The sequence below is a fragment of the Pelobates fuscus genome, chromosome 3, assembly GCF_036172605.1.
Source record: "Pelobates fuscus isolate aPelFus1 chromosome 3, aPelFus1.pri, whole genome shotgun sequence".
Classification (NCBI taxonomy): domain Eukaryota; kingdom Metazoa; phylum Chordata; class Amphibia; order Anura; family Pelobatidae; genus Pelobates; species Pelobates fuscus.
The window spans coordinates 131,960,267-131,976,771 of record NC_086319.1 but is presented as its reverse complement, the minus strand read 5'-3'; positions in this window follow the sequence as shown (position 1 = coordinate 131,976,771).

Here is a 16,505-nt window from a genome sequence, read left to right as displayed (position 1 = left end):
AGACGTTGGGACACTGGGGAACATGGGGACCCTGAGACACTAGGGACACAGTGACCCCATGTCTCCCAGTGGCCCCTAGTCTCTCAGTGTCCCCATGTCTCCCAGCCAGTGTCCCTAGTGTCCCCATGTCTCCCAGTGGCCCCTAGTCTCTCAGTGTCCCCATGTCTCCCAGCCAGTGTCCCTAGTGTCCCCATGTCTCCCAGTGTCCCTGGTGTTTGTGTCCCCATGTCTCCCTAGTGTCTGTGACCCTAGTCTCCCAGAGTCCCCTAGTCTCCCAGAGTCCCCATGTATCTCAGTGTCCCCATATTTCTCCCAGTATCTGAGTGTTCCCATGTCTCACAGTGTCCCAATGTCTCTAAGTGTCCCCTAGTGCCCTAGTGACATCGGGACACATGGGGACACAGACTCTAAGGGACACTGGGAGACATGGGGATACAAACACTAGGGGACAGTGTCCCCATGTCTCCCAGCCAGTGTCCCTAGTATCTTAGTGTCCCTGGTGTCTCTCAGTGTCCGTAGTGTGCCAGTGTCCCTAGTCTCCCAAAGTCCCCTAGTCTCCCAGTGTCTCCCAGTTCCCTAGTATAAAAGAAAAATCTCAGGCACTCAAGTCTCCAGTGTCCCCTATGTATCACAGTGTCCCTGGTGTCTCTATGTATCAGAGTGTCTCAGTGCCCCATGTCTTCCAGTGTCCCTGGTGTCTCTCAGTGTCCTTAGTGTCTCAGTGTCCCCTAGTCTCTCAGAATCCCCTAGTCTCCCAGTGTCCCCATGTCTCCCAGTGCCCTCCAGTGTGTCAGTGTCCCCGAGTGTAAAAGAATGTCAGGCACTCACTGTGATAGATTTAAGCAGGTTTATTGGACACCGCAACGTTTTGCCTGTACCCAGGTTTTTATCAAGTCCACAGTGTCCCCTATGTATCACAGTGTCCCTATGTATCACAGTGTCTAAGTGCCCCATGTCTCCCAGTGTCCCCTCATGTCTCAAAGTCACCCAGTGTCCCCATGTCACCCAGTGTCCCCAAGAATCTCACTGTCCCCAGGTCTCCCAGCGTTCCCTAGTATATCAGTGTCCCCATGTCTCCCAGTGCCCCAATGTCTCTCAATGTACCCTAGTGTCATGGGGACACTGGGAGACATGGGGACACAGACATGCACCCTTTTTGTTACACAGCCTAAGTAGACGATGGCCCAAAACACATTAACATTGTTTAAAAAAATGAATTAAATTAGTGGAAACATTTTTAAGCTTATAAAGAGAAAAATGTATAACAAGGTTATGGCTCGCCTTCATCAAATAAGATACACATGTACAGCAAAAAAGATGGTTAAATAGAAAAACCTCAACAAATATATATCAAACCGCTTCTATGCAAAAAAAAAAAAAATGAATAATCAACATACATAATAAAAAAATATAGCAATATTGTATAAACAAGGAGTGAAAACACAGGAGAGCCTAGCATATATAAATACTGGCATATGAATTTCAGTCATGTTGTAGCTCCTTGCAGTTTTAAAAGAAATTCCAAGTGGCACACGGCTTTAGACACCTTTTTAGTTATCTTTTGTTGGGGGGGGGAACTTGAATGGCGGCTGCAGGGGAAGCTCTTCTGGCGGCTGCTTCTGGCGGCCGCTGGGGGAGCAGGCTGTTCTGTCTCTGCTCCCCCTCCATCGCGTGCTAGAAAGAGAACGGGGCCGGAATATGACGTCATGTACCGGCCCCGGTCTCATTAAGCTGCGCGCGAGGGACGGGGATAGAGACAGAACAGCCTGCTCCCCCAGCGGCCGCCAGAAGAGCTTCCCCTGCGGCCGCCATTCAAGTTCTCCCTGCGGCCGCAGGTCACCTATCAGTCTGCCCTCCCACACAGGTAGCAACAAGTATGTATGTCAGTGGGAGTGTGTGTCTGTGTCATGCTGTGTGTGTGTGTGTCTGTCTGTGTCATGCTGTGTGTGTGTGTGTGTGTGTGTGTCTGTCTGTGTCATGGTGTGTGTCTGTCTCTCTGTGTCATGCTGTGTGTGTCTATGTCATGCTGTGTGTGTGTATGTCTGTCATGGTGTGTGTGTGTCTGTCTGTCTCATGGTGTGTGTGTGTGTGTGTGTGTGTCTGTCTGTGTCATGGTGTGTGTGTGTGTCTGTCTGTGTCATGGTGTGTGTCTGTGTCGTGTGTGTGTGTCTGTCTGTGTCATGGTGTGTGTCTGTCATGGTGTGTGTGTGTCTGTCTGTGTCATGGTCTGTGTCATGGTGTGTCTGTATCATGGTGTGTGTGTGTCTGTCTGTGTCATGGTGTGTGTGTGTCTGTCTGTGTCATGGTGTGTGTGTGTCTGTCTGTGTCATGGTGTGTCTGTCATGGTGTGTGTATGTCTGTCATGGTGTGTGTGTGTGTGTCAGTCGTGGTGTCTGTGTGTGTTTTTAAAAATAGTGTTTTACTCACCTTTTTTTTTCCCAGCGTCATGCTGTTCTCTGCCTCTATGACTGAGATCATCAAGCTTGATGATCTCAGCCAATCCGCACTGACACAGGAAGTGCCTCTAGTGACCGTCTGAGTGTCTGTCACTAGAGGTGTCACTAGGAAGCAATGTAAACACTTTTCTCTGAAAAGTCAGTGTTTACATTCAAAAGCCTGCAGGGACAGGCTATAGACACCAGAACCACTACATTAAGCTGTGTGTGTGTGCGCCTGCTAGTGAGTGAGCTTGCTTGCATGTGTGTGTGTGCCTGCTAGTGAGTGAGCTTGTGTTTTTATGTCAATGAGCTTATGTATATTAGTGCAATTGTTTGTCTATGAGGCTGTGTATCAATAAGCTTGTGTGTGTCAGTGAGATTGTCTGTGTCTGCATGTGAGTATGCTTACTGTATAATTAAATGTTTTACTCTAAAAGGACCAATATTTTATATCAGAAAAAAGCAATATATATATATATATATATATATATATATATATATGTATATATATATATATATATATATATATATATATACATATATTACTCAATCATCTGGGGTGGCAAGACATAGCCTTACATATTACATGCGGCAATATATGGCGCAATGACTTATGGGGCTGGCATAGACTTTTTTTTTCCAGTGCTGCTTTGTATCCCCAGTCCGGCCCTGTTAGCAAATTATAACAGCAGCCACTTACAAGCAAATTGCAGCACTTCTTGTATATCTTCCTCCTCCTATATATTACAAATCAATTCCAGTGTTTGATTAACTGCTGGGAACTAAAAGATAGACTGTATCCTTACAATTGGTTACTATATACTTACAGTAGTTTTTTTTTTTTTTTTTTTTTTTTAACACACAAACAAATATAAATGCTAAGTTTGGCCAGTGTTTGTGACTACGTGGCTACTAAAAAAGACTGGATATACCACATATTGAATATCCATGGTTGTCTACTTTAAAAAAATATGTACATGTGAGGTGTGATTCAGAGATTTATTAAAGATAACAGTGTTACAATGAAACTATTGATAAATGTTAAAAATATATATATTGAAACAACAATGTCCTACTTGTACTTATAGCCCCAAAACTTGCACAAAAAAATAGCTAAGAACATGTTAACATTGGGTATTTCTAAACCCAGGACAAAATTTAGAAACTATTTAGCATGGGTGTTTTTTGGCAGTTGTAGATGCGTAACAGATTTGGGGGGTCAAGGTTAGAAAAAGTGTTTTTTTTTTTAAATATTCATGGTATTTTATAAAAATGTTTATAGTAAATTATGTGATATGATGAAAATAATGGTATATTTAGAAAGATCACTTAACAGCGAGAAAAACTGTATTTAATATGTGTGGGTACAGTAAATGAGAAGAGGAAAATTACAGCTAAACACAAACACCGCAGAAATGTAAAAACAGCCCTGATCCTTAATGGCAAGAAAATTGAAAAACGGTCTGGTCACTAAGGCGTGAACATTGCAACTAAAAGATACAATATTTCTCACACCAAAAGTCAATTAAACTATTTTCTTCCATCCACTAAACCAATAAGAATAATTCATCCAAATTTTTAAACTGCAGATGATTAACTGTTCTGATTAAAGATTAATGTAAGAATTGTAGCCAGCAGTGAGTGAGCTAACTCAGTGTGATTCAAACTGATAGCAAACGTTTTTTACGACTGGAAGCTGTGCTGTGTGTTCTGTGTAAAGGAATTCCAAAGCTGAGAGATTCTAATAAACGTACTCCAGAGTCTATAAGAGTTAAAATACTGAGTAACTCTTCGCTTTAAATCAATCAGTGGGAAACAGTGCCAATATATAAATTTTTCATATTAATAAAAGTAATTAAATTCATGTTTGATCATTTTTATAAAAATATTATTTTTAATATTTATTACCCATAAATATCCTCACAGATTGGAGGAGATCGCGAGCGAAGTAGGCATGCTTGCTAACATCACCAGAGGCAGAGCAGAAGTCTGCAGCGCAGGAGTCCCAGCGCTTAAAAGGAGGTGAATAAATATTCTTTTTATTTTGCTGTGCTCATATCAACATTACAAGCTTCCCTTACCGCAACATCATTAGCAAGCCTGGTGATAACAGAGAATGATAAACATTAGTATGGCAAGTCAAGTAACAGCACACTTTTTTTTCTCTGGAACAACATGCAGAGACCGGTTGGCTTAAGGAAAGAAAAGTTTTAATGTGCATTAATTAGCTTATAGTACCATGTCGGTGAGTTTGTTTAGTATAAGCAGTGTTTCAAAACATACTAGGAGTATCACACGTTTGAAAATAAATAAGAGAAAATTAAACTAAATAAACTTGATCATAGCAGGCTTACTACATACTTTATGCTAGACCTTTATGTCAGGAATTGTAGGTCTAATCTAGCATATTATATCAAACATGGAGCCTAAGCATGTTCTAAGTAAATGTTTTAAATAAAGGAGTTCGATATATAACAGGAAGAGGGTAACTCGCATGGAAAGATGCTATATAGCAAGCTAGACATAGGAGTTAGGATTACCACTGAAGCTTGGTTTCCCTTCGCTGTTCAACACTTCCCCAGATAAATCTTTTTCAAGCGGGGGATTCAAAGTGGGTACTATGGCTAAAAATAAACAAAGTAAGGATGCTCACTATTCAGCTAGTGTTGCATGGGAAGATAGCCCTTAATGCATAACATATTTGGACTTCACTGCAAAATGTATGGCAATGCAAATGCCTGCGGCTGTCAGGAATGCAATGAGTCTTGGATGAGAGTTTCAGAATCAGCCAACCCTAAGGCTCGAAAACACATGGATGTTGTTGATGGTCTCTGCGAGGCAGGGATGAAGCGTGGGTTCCCCCCAGCTCTGTGCCGCAATGAGAGCCTGTATCCTAAAACCGTGGGCTCAGAGGCTCGCAGCCAAGTCCCTCCCTGTCGAGAAACGTCAGTAGCTCAGGATGGACTGTTGCTGCCAGCGGCGCTGGATCTTCCACCTCTGCGTTCGGTGCTTAGGGATAGTAACCCTGTTAGGTTTCAGCCCAGGTAGGCCTCTTTTGGGGTACACAGCTGCTCATTGAGGGGGCACAAGTGCCTGTCGCCTCCCCTCTCTCCGTTCTCCCTCACGTGCTGACATAACATTGTTGAGGATAATAAAATCACGTGAAACAACTGGCCCAAATTAAAATATTATCATTGAACAGATAAGCAAAATTACAAAACAAAGTGAGGTTTTAGCACTTTCAATGTTATTTAGCTGGCGCGCACATAATCAGATAAAAAGCTGTTTCTTATACGTTTTGCAGATATCCCAGTGATGCAGTTTGTCCAATAGAATTCTCTGCAAGTTCTCCAACTCAGGGTTTTCTTATCTCGTCCTTACAGTTCTTGAGTTTTGTAACTAACATCATTTGTGCACGTAAAACAGAATTTAGCTGAACTATACAGAAAGGCTTTTGTTTAATATGACTGTAAGCATCAAACTGATATTAAGCATTGGGCAAGATATAGGTAGGTAATGTTTTCTTTAAAAACATGAGCCTCCAATCGTGCCCAGAAGCAGTCAAAGATGTCATCTAGGTGCTTTGCCATCTGTTCAATTGAGGGAGGATGAGCTTGCACGTGCTGTGAAGCTGACACTTTGAGGACCTGATCGCATCCGCCATCTTGCAGGAGAGTGTTGCGTGTATTATTCGTTGCTGGAAGTCGGCTAAGGTGTGTGGAGCTGATCAGTGGGGTCCGGGATAACCCCCACCGGTCCAAAGGGAAGGAGGTAGCAATATGCGGGTGTTCCTCCACCAGCCAGAGAACCGGGGGAGCGGCCGTCTCTCCTCGTCTCCCACAACTCAGCAGTGGGGAACCTCGAGTCGGGTATCCCCGGGTGCAGTGATGCCCCCTGGTCAAGAAAACTGCTAGCCTGCCACTGACACCCAGTCCAAAACCTCTACAGTAAAGGAGGAAACTATATTTAAAAGAAGAAAAACTAACACAACAAGAGGACAGTGTTAAATTAAAGGGACAAAGGTTTAAAAATAATATCAGGAAGTATTACTTTACTGAGAGGGTAGTGGATGCATGGAATAGCCTTCCAGCTGAAGTGGCAGAGGTTAACACAGTAAAAGAGTTTAAGCATGCATGGGATAGGCATAAGGCTATCCTAACTATAAGATAAGGCCAGGGACTAATGAAAGTATTTAGAAAATTGGGCCGAATGGTTCTTATCTGCCGTCACATTCTATGTTTCTACATTGAAGTCTGGGGACGGAGGAGGAGACAATGGGACCTGGAAGATGTACACTGTCTGGAGAAACTATTATTATAACTAAAACATATTTTTTTTTATTCTATTTTTTTTTAGCATTTTGTTAATACTTAATGGTTTTTCCTGTGTAGAAAGCTATATCTGAGTGCAGTTAAAAGAACACTATAGTGCTAGAAATACAAAACTGTATTCCTAACAGCATAGTGTGCCTCTGCCCATGGAAGCCCTGTTGCAGCTGTGAAAGGGTTAAACACCCTCTTTCACTTTCCTTATTCCAGTTTCAAGATCCCTCTGTGCTAGCTCCACCACATCATCGCGAGGGGGAAACTAATGTGTGCACAGTGCTTGCCTCGCATGCGCATTAGGCCTTCCACATAGGAATGCATTTAATCAATGCTTTCCTATTAGGGATTTGAAGAACTAAACTCTGTAAAACTGCACAAAGTACCTCTAGTGGCTGTCAATTAGACAGCCACTGGATGCAGTCTTAAAGGGACTCTCCAGTGCCAGGAAAACAATCCATTTTCCTGGCACTGCAGGATCCCTCTCCCTCCCACCCCCCAATCCCCAGTTTCTGAAGGGGTGAAAACCCCTTCAGTCACTTACCTCAGGCAGCGACATGTCCCACGTCGCTGCCTGCTCCTCCCCCGCCGCTCCTCCTCTGCATTGCGTCGGCCGGTGGGCGAGACTGATCCCGCCCACCGGCCGAAGAGACCGAATGCGCATTAGCGCACCCCATAGGAAAGCATTGAAAATGATTTTCAATGCTTTCCTATGGGGATTTGAGCACAGCGTGAGGACGTCCAGCGACGCTCTAACACAGATAATCTGTGTTATAGAGCAGGAAGTGCCCTCTAGTGGCTGTCTAATAGACAGCCACTAGGGGAGGACTTAACCCTGCAAGGTAATTATTGCAGTTTATAAAAAACTGCAATAATTACAGTTGCAGGGTTAAGGGTAGTGGGAGTTGGCACTCAGACCACTCAAATGGGCAGAAGTGGTCTGGGTGCCTACAGTGTCCCTTTAACCCTGTAATATAAACAGTGCAGTTTTCCTAAAACATTAACCCCTTAACGACGAGTGACGGATGAGGTCCGTCACTCAGGGGAAACCCTTAACGACCTTGTCCGTCACCCGTTAAAATGAACCCCAGATCGGCGATCGCGGGGTTAATGGTGCTCCGGTCTGCCTCTGTATTAGAGGCAGACCGGGAGCACCCACTTGCGCTGTCCCAGCACATGTGCCCGCTCTGACAGCATGTCAGAGGGAGCTGTATACTTACCTTCCACCTCCCTGTACTTCCGGGTTCACTGTGAAGTGCAGGGAGACGGATCTTCACTGATCCTGCCCCCTGTAAAAAAATAAATAAAGTTAAATTAAAATCCCACGCCCCTTTACCTAGTTTAATAAAAAAAATTAACCCCTTCCCTGCCAATTGATCACTGACTACAGTGATCAATTGGCAGGGATTACATTTTACTATGATCTATTTTTTTTTTAACCCCTGAGGGTTAATTCTTTTTTTTTTTTTTTTAACTCAGGGGTTACATTTATTTTATTAATTAATTTAAATATTTTAAAATTATAAATTTAGCTAGCTGGGGAGGGTGGAAGTTAGTGGAGAATTGGGGGATTTAGTGTTAGGCTAACTAGGGGTTAACGTTAAAAAAAGTTTTAAAATAAGCTTTAAAAAGTTAAAAAAAGTTACAAAAAGTTTTAATAACGTTTAAGTAAAAAAAATAAAAATATAAACCCTTTACCCAGGCCAAATAAAAATTAACCCCTTCCCTGCCAGTCGATCACTGCCTACAGTGATCAAAATACAGATCACAGTATTATACTGTGATCTAATTTTTTTTAACCCCTGACGATTAACTTTTATTTATTTTTTAACCCTCAGGGGTTAGATTTATTTAATTAACTAATTTAAATATTGTATAATTAAATATTGTGCTAGCTGGGGTGGGTGGGAGTTATGGGAAAATGGGCAATTTACTGTTAGTGCTGCTTACTGCTAGTTAGGGGTTAACGGTAAAAAAAAAAAGCTTCGAAAAATGTTAAATCTGGAAAAAAAGTTTTACGAAAGTTTAGGAAACTAAAAAAATTAATAAGCAAAACAAAAGTTTAAAACATAGTTTTAAAAAGTAAAAAAAGCTTTAGAAAGTTAAAAAAATACATTTAAAAACGCTCATTACCACTACACCTGGAACAAACTAAAGAAAAAATGATCCCACGCCAAGGTACATACGGGGGTATTACTGTACTCAGACCACATAGCTGAGCAACGGGGTGACAGGTGGGGTAGCAGTGTGAGAGAGGGGTAACAGGGTGAGAGGGGGCGACAGTATTAGGGGGTAATAGGTGGGGTGGCAGGGTGAGTGACAGGGTCAGATGTGGGGTGAGAGGGGAGGAAGGGGGAGGGGGTGGCAGGGTGAGAGGGGGTGACATGGTGAGAGGGGGTGACAGTATGAGGGGGTGACAGTATGAGGGGGGTGACAGTATGAGGGGGGTGACAGTGTGTGGGGAGTGACAGGGTGGGTGACAGTGTGGGTGACAGAGTAAGAGGTGGGGTGACAGGGTTACAGGGTGAGAGGTGGGGTGAGAGGGGGTGACAGGGTGAGATAGGGTGGGGGGGTGACGGTGAGGGGGGTGACAGGGTGAGGGGGGTGACAGGGTGAGATGGGGTGGGGAGGTGACAGGGTGAGATGGGGTGAGGGGGGGCGACAGGGTGAGATGGGGTGAGGGGGGCGACAGGGTGAGATGGGGTGGGGGGCGACAGGGTGATATGGGGTGGGGGGGCGACAGGGTGAGATGGGGTGAGGGGGGTGACAGGGTGAGATGGGGTGAGGGAGGGTGACAGGGTGAGATGGAGTGAGGGGGGTGACAGGGTAAGATGGGGTGAGGGGGGTGACAGGGTGAGGGGGGTGACAGGGTGAGATAGGGTGAGGGGGGTGACAGGGTGAGATGGGATGAGGGGGGTAACAGGGTGAGATGGGATGAGAGGGGTGACAGTGTGAGATGGGGTGAGGAGGGTGACAGGGTGAGATGGGGTGGGGGGGGCGACAGGGTGAGATGGGGTGGGGGGGTGACAGGGTGAGATGGGGTGGGGGGTGACAGGGTGAGATGGGGTGAGGGGGTGACAGGGTGAGATGGGGTGAGGGGGTGACATGGGGTGAGGGGGGTGACAGGGTGAGATGGGGTGGGGGGGTGAGAGGGGGGTAACAGGGTGAGAGGGGGGTAACAGGGTGAGAGAGGGGTGACAGGGTGAGAGGGGGTAACAGGGTGAGAGGGGGGTAACAGGGTGAGAGGGGGTGACAGGGTGATAGGGGGGGTGACAGGGTGATAGGGGGGGGTAACAGGGTGAGAGGGGGGTGACAGGGTGAGAGGGGGGGGTAACAGGGTGAGAGGGGGGTGACAGGGTGAAATGGGGTGACATGTGGGATGACAGGGTGAGGGGGGGGTCAAAATGTACCTTTTTCCCTGGTGGTCCGGTGGGGACAATCTGTCCCTGGTGGTCCAGTGTCCTGGATGGCTCCCTGGTGGTCCAGTGGGCTTTCTGGTCTGCAGCTCCGCCGGATGCAGAGCTGCAGACCACATGTGGAAAGTCTCGCGATCTCCATTCAGAGCGTTGCCATGGTAACCCGCGGCAACGCTCTGATTGGCTGGAGATCGCGAGACCTCAGTCTGCAGCTCACACCCGGCGGAGCTGCAGACTGAGGCAAGCTCTCTCCCCAGGCGGCCTGACAGGAGGGGCCTCGCACCCGGTGGCACTAAGGGCAAGCCGCCGGGCCCCCTCCTGTGTCGGGTCCTCGGTCATAGACCAAGAACCCGACATGTCAGTCTGTCCTCAGGCGATTTAGGCGGCCGCGAGGCCCCTGACTGCGCGAGGCCTTAGGCGGCCGCCTAAATCGCCTAATTAGAGAGCCGCCTCTGGCCATACTCTCTGAAAAGCTACATAGGCCCAGAAAACAATTTTGGCAAACTTAGAAGCTGAAAGGGCATCTAATATATTTCGCCCTGTGACTTAATAGTAAAATCTGAAATAATAGTACTTGGGGGTACCGTTATATTCAGAAGACAGTGTTAAATCAAAATCCCAAGTCTCTAGTGCACTAACTAATAGACTAATTATACCATTAATCACAGAATTGTTTGACAGGCTCAAACATGCTACGGTATTCACCAAATTGGATCTTAGAGGAGCATACAATTTAATATGTATCAAGAAAGATCACGAATGGAAGACAGCATTCAACACTAGATCAGGCCATTATGAGTATACTGTTATGCCATTTGGACTTTGCAGTATTTCAAGAATTTATTAATGACGTCTTAAGAGACTTTATTCACACTTTTGTAATTGTGTATTTGGATGACATTTTAATATATTCTAAAAACTTACACACTCATCACAGACATGTTACGACAGTTCTGAAGACCCTTCTTGCTAATGGTCTTTATTGTAAACTGGAAAAATGTCTATTTGACCAATCCGAAGGCCAGTTTTTGGGGTATTTGATTTCTGCTAAAGGTTTTCGTATGGATCCCCAGAAGCTTGCTGCTGTCATAGAATGGCCTCTACCACAAGGTCTGAAAGCCATTCAGCGTTTTCTTGGTTTCTCTAATTATTATAGACGTTTTATCAAAGGTTTTTCGTCTATTGTAGCACCTATTACCCGTATGACAAAAAAGAAAGGCAATACTCGTGTCTGGTCTTCCGGGGCACTTCAGGCTTTTGAATTTCTAAAAACTACGTTTGCCTCTGCACCTATCTTACAGCATCCTGTCCCCTCACTGCCCTATATCCTTTAAGTTGATGCTTCCGATATCGGGGTAGGTGCTGTCTTATCCCAAAGAGAGTCGCCTGAAAAGCCATTGCATCCTTGTGGCTTCTTTTCCAAACAGATGTCCAAAGCGGAAAAGAATTATGATGTGGGTAATCGCGAACTCCTTGCTATTATTTTAGCACTTAAAGAATGGAGGCATTTGCTAGAAGGAACCTAGGATCCTATCCTCATATTTACGGATCACAAGAACCTATCCTACCTTAGTGAGGCTAAAAGATTGTCTTCTAGGCATGCTAGGTGGTCACTGTTTTTGTCCCACTTATATTATCACCTACAGGCCGGGTGATCGCAACACTAAAGCGGACGGTCTGTCCAGACAGTTCAAAACTACTGACAAACAGGAGATTGATGTTACTCCCGTCATTCCCCCAGAAAGGATAATAGCTACTACTATTTTGTCTATTTCCTCGTCCCTCTTGCAGGACATACAAGCGAAACAAAGCATGGCTCCTAGCGAGAGGCCTACTGATAAACTATTCGTTGATGTTCCCGAGAGACGGGATATTCTGTCGTTGTATCATGACACTAAGACTGCTGGACATCCTGGTATTTCCAAAACGGTGTCGGCTGTTTCTCGGTATTTCTGGTGGGATTCCTTGCGCAAGGATGCCACCGACTATATAGGTGCCTGTACCACTTGTGCCTGTATGAAATCTTCTTGTAGGGTTCCTTGTGGGCTGTTGCATCCGTTACCCGTTCCAGAGAGGCCTTGGTCTAACCTGTCCATGGATTTTATTGTGGAATTACCTCCTTCGAATGGTAACACTGTTATCCTTATGTTGATCTGTTTTCCAAGATGGCCCACTTTGTGTCTCTTCGCAAGCTGCCCACATCTAGGGAACTGGCACTTATCTTTGCTAGTGAGGTGTTTCGTTTGCATGGCATTCCCATATCTATTGTGTCTGATAGGGGTAGCCAGTTTATTTCCAGGTTTTGGAAAGCCTTTTGTTCAGAAATGGGCATTACGCTCTCATTTTCTTCCGCATACCACCCCCAATCTAATGGAGCTGCTGAACGTGCCAATCAATCTCTGGAGCAATACCTTCGTTGTTTCGTGTCCCACCATCAGAATAATTGGTCTGACCTCCTTCCTTGGGCTGAATTTGCTCGGAATAACGCTACTCATGATTCTTCTGGCAAAAGTCCTTTTTACGTTGTTTATGGCCAGCATCCCGTTGTTCTTCCGGCTGCTTTCTCCTCACAGGGGATGCCAGTTCTGGATGAGCATTTAGCTGGTTTGCGTAACACTTGGGAGCAGGTTCAGCGTTCTTTGGTGGATTCCGCTGCTCGCCAGAAGTTGCAGGCTGACAAGCATCGCAGGGAGGCTCCTTCTTATGTTGTGGGGGACAGGGTTTTGCTTTCCACGAGGAATATTCGCCTCCGGGTGCCTTCTATGAAATTGGCTCCCCGCTTTATTGGTCCTTATCGTATTTTGCATAAGGTTAATCCTGTCTCGTATGCCTTGAGTCTTCCTAAGAATCTGCGTATTCCTAATGTCCTTTATACTTCCCTGTTGAAGCCTTACGTACGCAACCGATATACACGGCATACTCCTCCTCCCCCTCCTGTCTCTGTGGAGGGTCATGAGGAATTTGAAGTATCTGCCGTTCTTGACTCTCGTTTCCTTAGGGGTCGGCTTCAATACCTTGTGCATTGGAAGGGCTATGGGCCTGAGGAGCACAGTTGGATTTCCGCTGCTGCTGTTCACGCTACTCGCCTGGTGCGTTCCTTCCATTCTCGTTTTCTTGCCAGGCCTGGCCCTCCCTGCCCGGGGGGCGTGTCCTCAGGGGGGAGTACTGTAGCGGTACTTACCCTTCCGTGTGCCGGCCGGGGTCCTCAATTCAAGCCGCGCGCGGCTCAGCTGCTGCACGAGCCGCGCGCGGCTCATCCGACGGCTGGAGATGGAAGGCAGGCAGTAACCGCGAGAAGCGGTTACGTGTCCCGCCTGACAGTAAGAGCGCGCCGCGAGTCTCGGGCGCGCTCTTAAAGGGACAGTGGGAGCCTAATTAGAAAAGGTCTCCCATTGGTCCCTGTCATGCCACACTCCCCATACAATTACCTGTTGGGGGTGTGGATATGACAGGGACCAATCATAACAGAGGTTTGGCTATTTATACTTACCTCTTTCCCTTTGTTCCTAGCCCTAGCGTGGTTTCTGATACAGTTCCCTTTAGCGCTTGTGGTGTTCAGTTGTGTTTCTTCGTTTTGATCTTGGCTTTGTATTCTGACTTCGTTTTCGCTTTATCCTTATCTGTTCTGTTTGCCGGCTTGCTGTTTACTGTGTACCAGACCCCGGCTAGTCCTAGTTTACGCTGTCTCTTTGTGCCCTTGACCTCGGATTGTTCCTGACTCTGTACTTCTCCAATATACGTTGAGTCTGGCCACTCTAAGGACCGGTAGACGTATCTTCCCTCTGTGTTGTCTTCTGTTTTGCTGGATCCTGCGTGTTGGGGTATAATCTCGTTACAATCAGTGAAAGTACAGATTTTATGTGAAAAATGCAAAAAAACAAAACAAACGCTAACTTTGGCTAGGGTTTGTGCCCAAGTGGCTACTACAAAAGACTGGGCATACCCCATTTTGAATACCCTGGGATGTCTACTTTTTCATATGGTATGCCATGATGGGGGTAATTTTCATTTATTGGCTGCCATACGGTCTCAAAGGCAGCCTTGACACTGCAAACTAATCTGACAAATTTCAAGGTGAAAAAAGCATAAATGGATAAGCCGTATATATGACCCTGAAACTTTCCAAAACCCCATATAACCTATACATGGGGGGTACCATGGCGCTCGTGAGACATCACTGAGCAGAACTAGGAGTGTTTCAGGGCAGTAAACTATATACTAACAATAATATTATCAGTGAAAGTACAGATTTTATGTGAAAAATGAAAAAAACAAAAAACAAACGCTAACTTTGGCTAGGGTTTTTGCCCAAGTGGCTACTACAAAAGACTGGGCATACCCCATTTTGAATACCCCGGGATGTCTACTTTTTCAAATGGTATGCCATGATAGGGGTAATTTTCATTCCTTGGCTGCCATACGGTCTCAAAGGCAGCCTGGACACTGCAAACTAATCTGACAAATTTCAAGGTGAAAAAGCATAAATGGATAAGCCGTATATATGACCCTGTAACTTTCCAAAACCCCATAAAACCTATACATGGGGGGTACCATGGCGCTCGTGAGACATCACTGAGCAGAACTAGGAGTGTTTCAGGGAAGGAAACTATATACTAACAATAATATTATCAGTGAAAGTAGAGATTTTATGTGAAAAATGAAAAAAACAAACGCTAAATTTGGCTAGGGTTTGTGCCCAAGTGGCTACTACAAAAGACTGGGCATACCCCATTTTGAATACCCTGGGATGTCTACTTTTTCAAATGATATGCCATGATGGGGGTAATTTTCATTCCTGGGCTGCCCTACGGTCTCAATGGCAACCTAGGCCACTCAAACCAATCTGTCAAATTTCTATGCAGAAAATAAAATACTGGACAAGTCGTATATTTGACCCTGTAACTTTCCAAAACCCCATAAAACCTATACATGGGGGGTACTGTTTTACTCGTGAGACATTTCTGAATACAAATATGTATGTTTTATTGCAGGAAAACCGAACAGTATTCTGACATTAACAGTTAAATTACCATGCTGAAATTGAAAAATAACAAGATTTCTTAATTTTTTTTTTAGATTTTATTCATATAAAATGGAGTTCATATAAAGTTCATATAGCTAAGGAAACAATTCTCCCCTCCTTGCCGTTCTCTTTCTCAACCACACATAAATCATGCTTTCCCTACCCTTCAGACTTTCTCCCCAGCTACTGAACAAGAGGTGGCTGCACTTCTCCATTCCTCTCGCCCCACCACTTGCCCACTTGATCCTGTCCCATCTCACCTCATCAGATCTCTCTCCCCTTGTCTTGTGCCTATCCTAACACACATCTTTAACTGCTCTCTCTCTTCTGGCACTGTTCCTGCTGACCTTAAACATGCCACTGTAATACCTATCCTGAAAAAACCATCTCTTGACCCGTCCTCCCCCTCGAACTATCGTCCCATATCCCTGCTCCCTTACTCATCAAAGCTTTTGGAAAGACTTGTCTTTACCCGTGTGTCTCACTTCCTTAATTCCAACTCTCTCCTTGACCCTCTTCAGTCTGGCTTCCGCCCTCTCCACTCTACTGAGACCGCTCTTATCAAAGTGACTAATGACCTAATCTCCGCTAAATCCAAAGGTCACTACTCCATATTAATTCTCCTTGACCTCTCTGCTGCCTTTGACACAGTTGATCATTCTCTTCTCCTTCAAACTCTTCAATCACTCGGTCTCTGTGACTCTGTCCTCTCTTGGTTTTCCTCCTATCTCTCCCAACGCTCATTTAGTGTCTCATTTTCCAAGGATACCTCCTCCCCTCGCCCTGTCTTGGTTGGAGTTCCCCAAGGCTCTGTCCTTGGTCCCCTTCTATTTTCTCTTTATACTGCCTCTCTTGGAAAACTTATTGCCTCTTTTGGATTCAACTACCACCTGTACGCTGATGACACTCAGATATACCTCTCCTCACCGGACCTCTCCCCGGCCGTCCTGCAACGTGTCACTGCTTGCCTCTCTTCCATCTCTGACTGGATGTCGTCACGCTTTCTCAAACTTAACCTCTCTAAAACTGAACTCCTTGTCTTTCCTCCTCCTAATACTGATCCTCCTCTCTCACTCTCCCTTCAAGTCAGTGATATCCACATAAGTCCATCCCTACAAGCGCGCTGTCTTGGCGTCATACTTGACTCTGGTCTCACCTTTGAGTCTCACATCCAGTTTGTTGCCAAGTCCTGTAGGTTCCAACTCAAAAACATAGCCCGCATCCGCCCCTTTCTTACGCAAGATGCTACCAAGGAGCTTGTCCATGCTCTAGTAATTTCCCGCATGGATTACTGTAACCCTCTCCT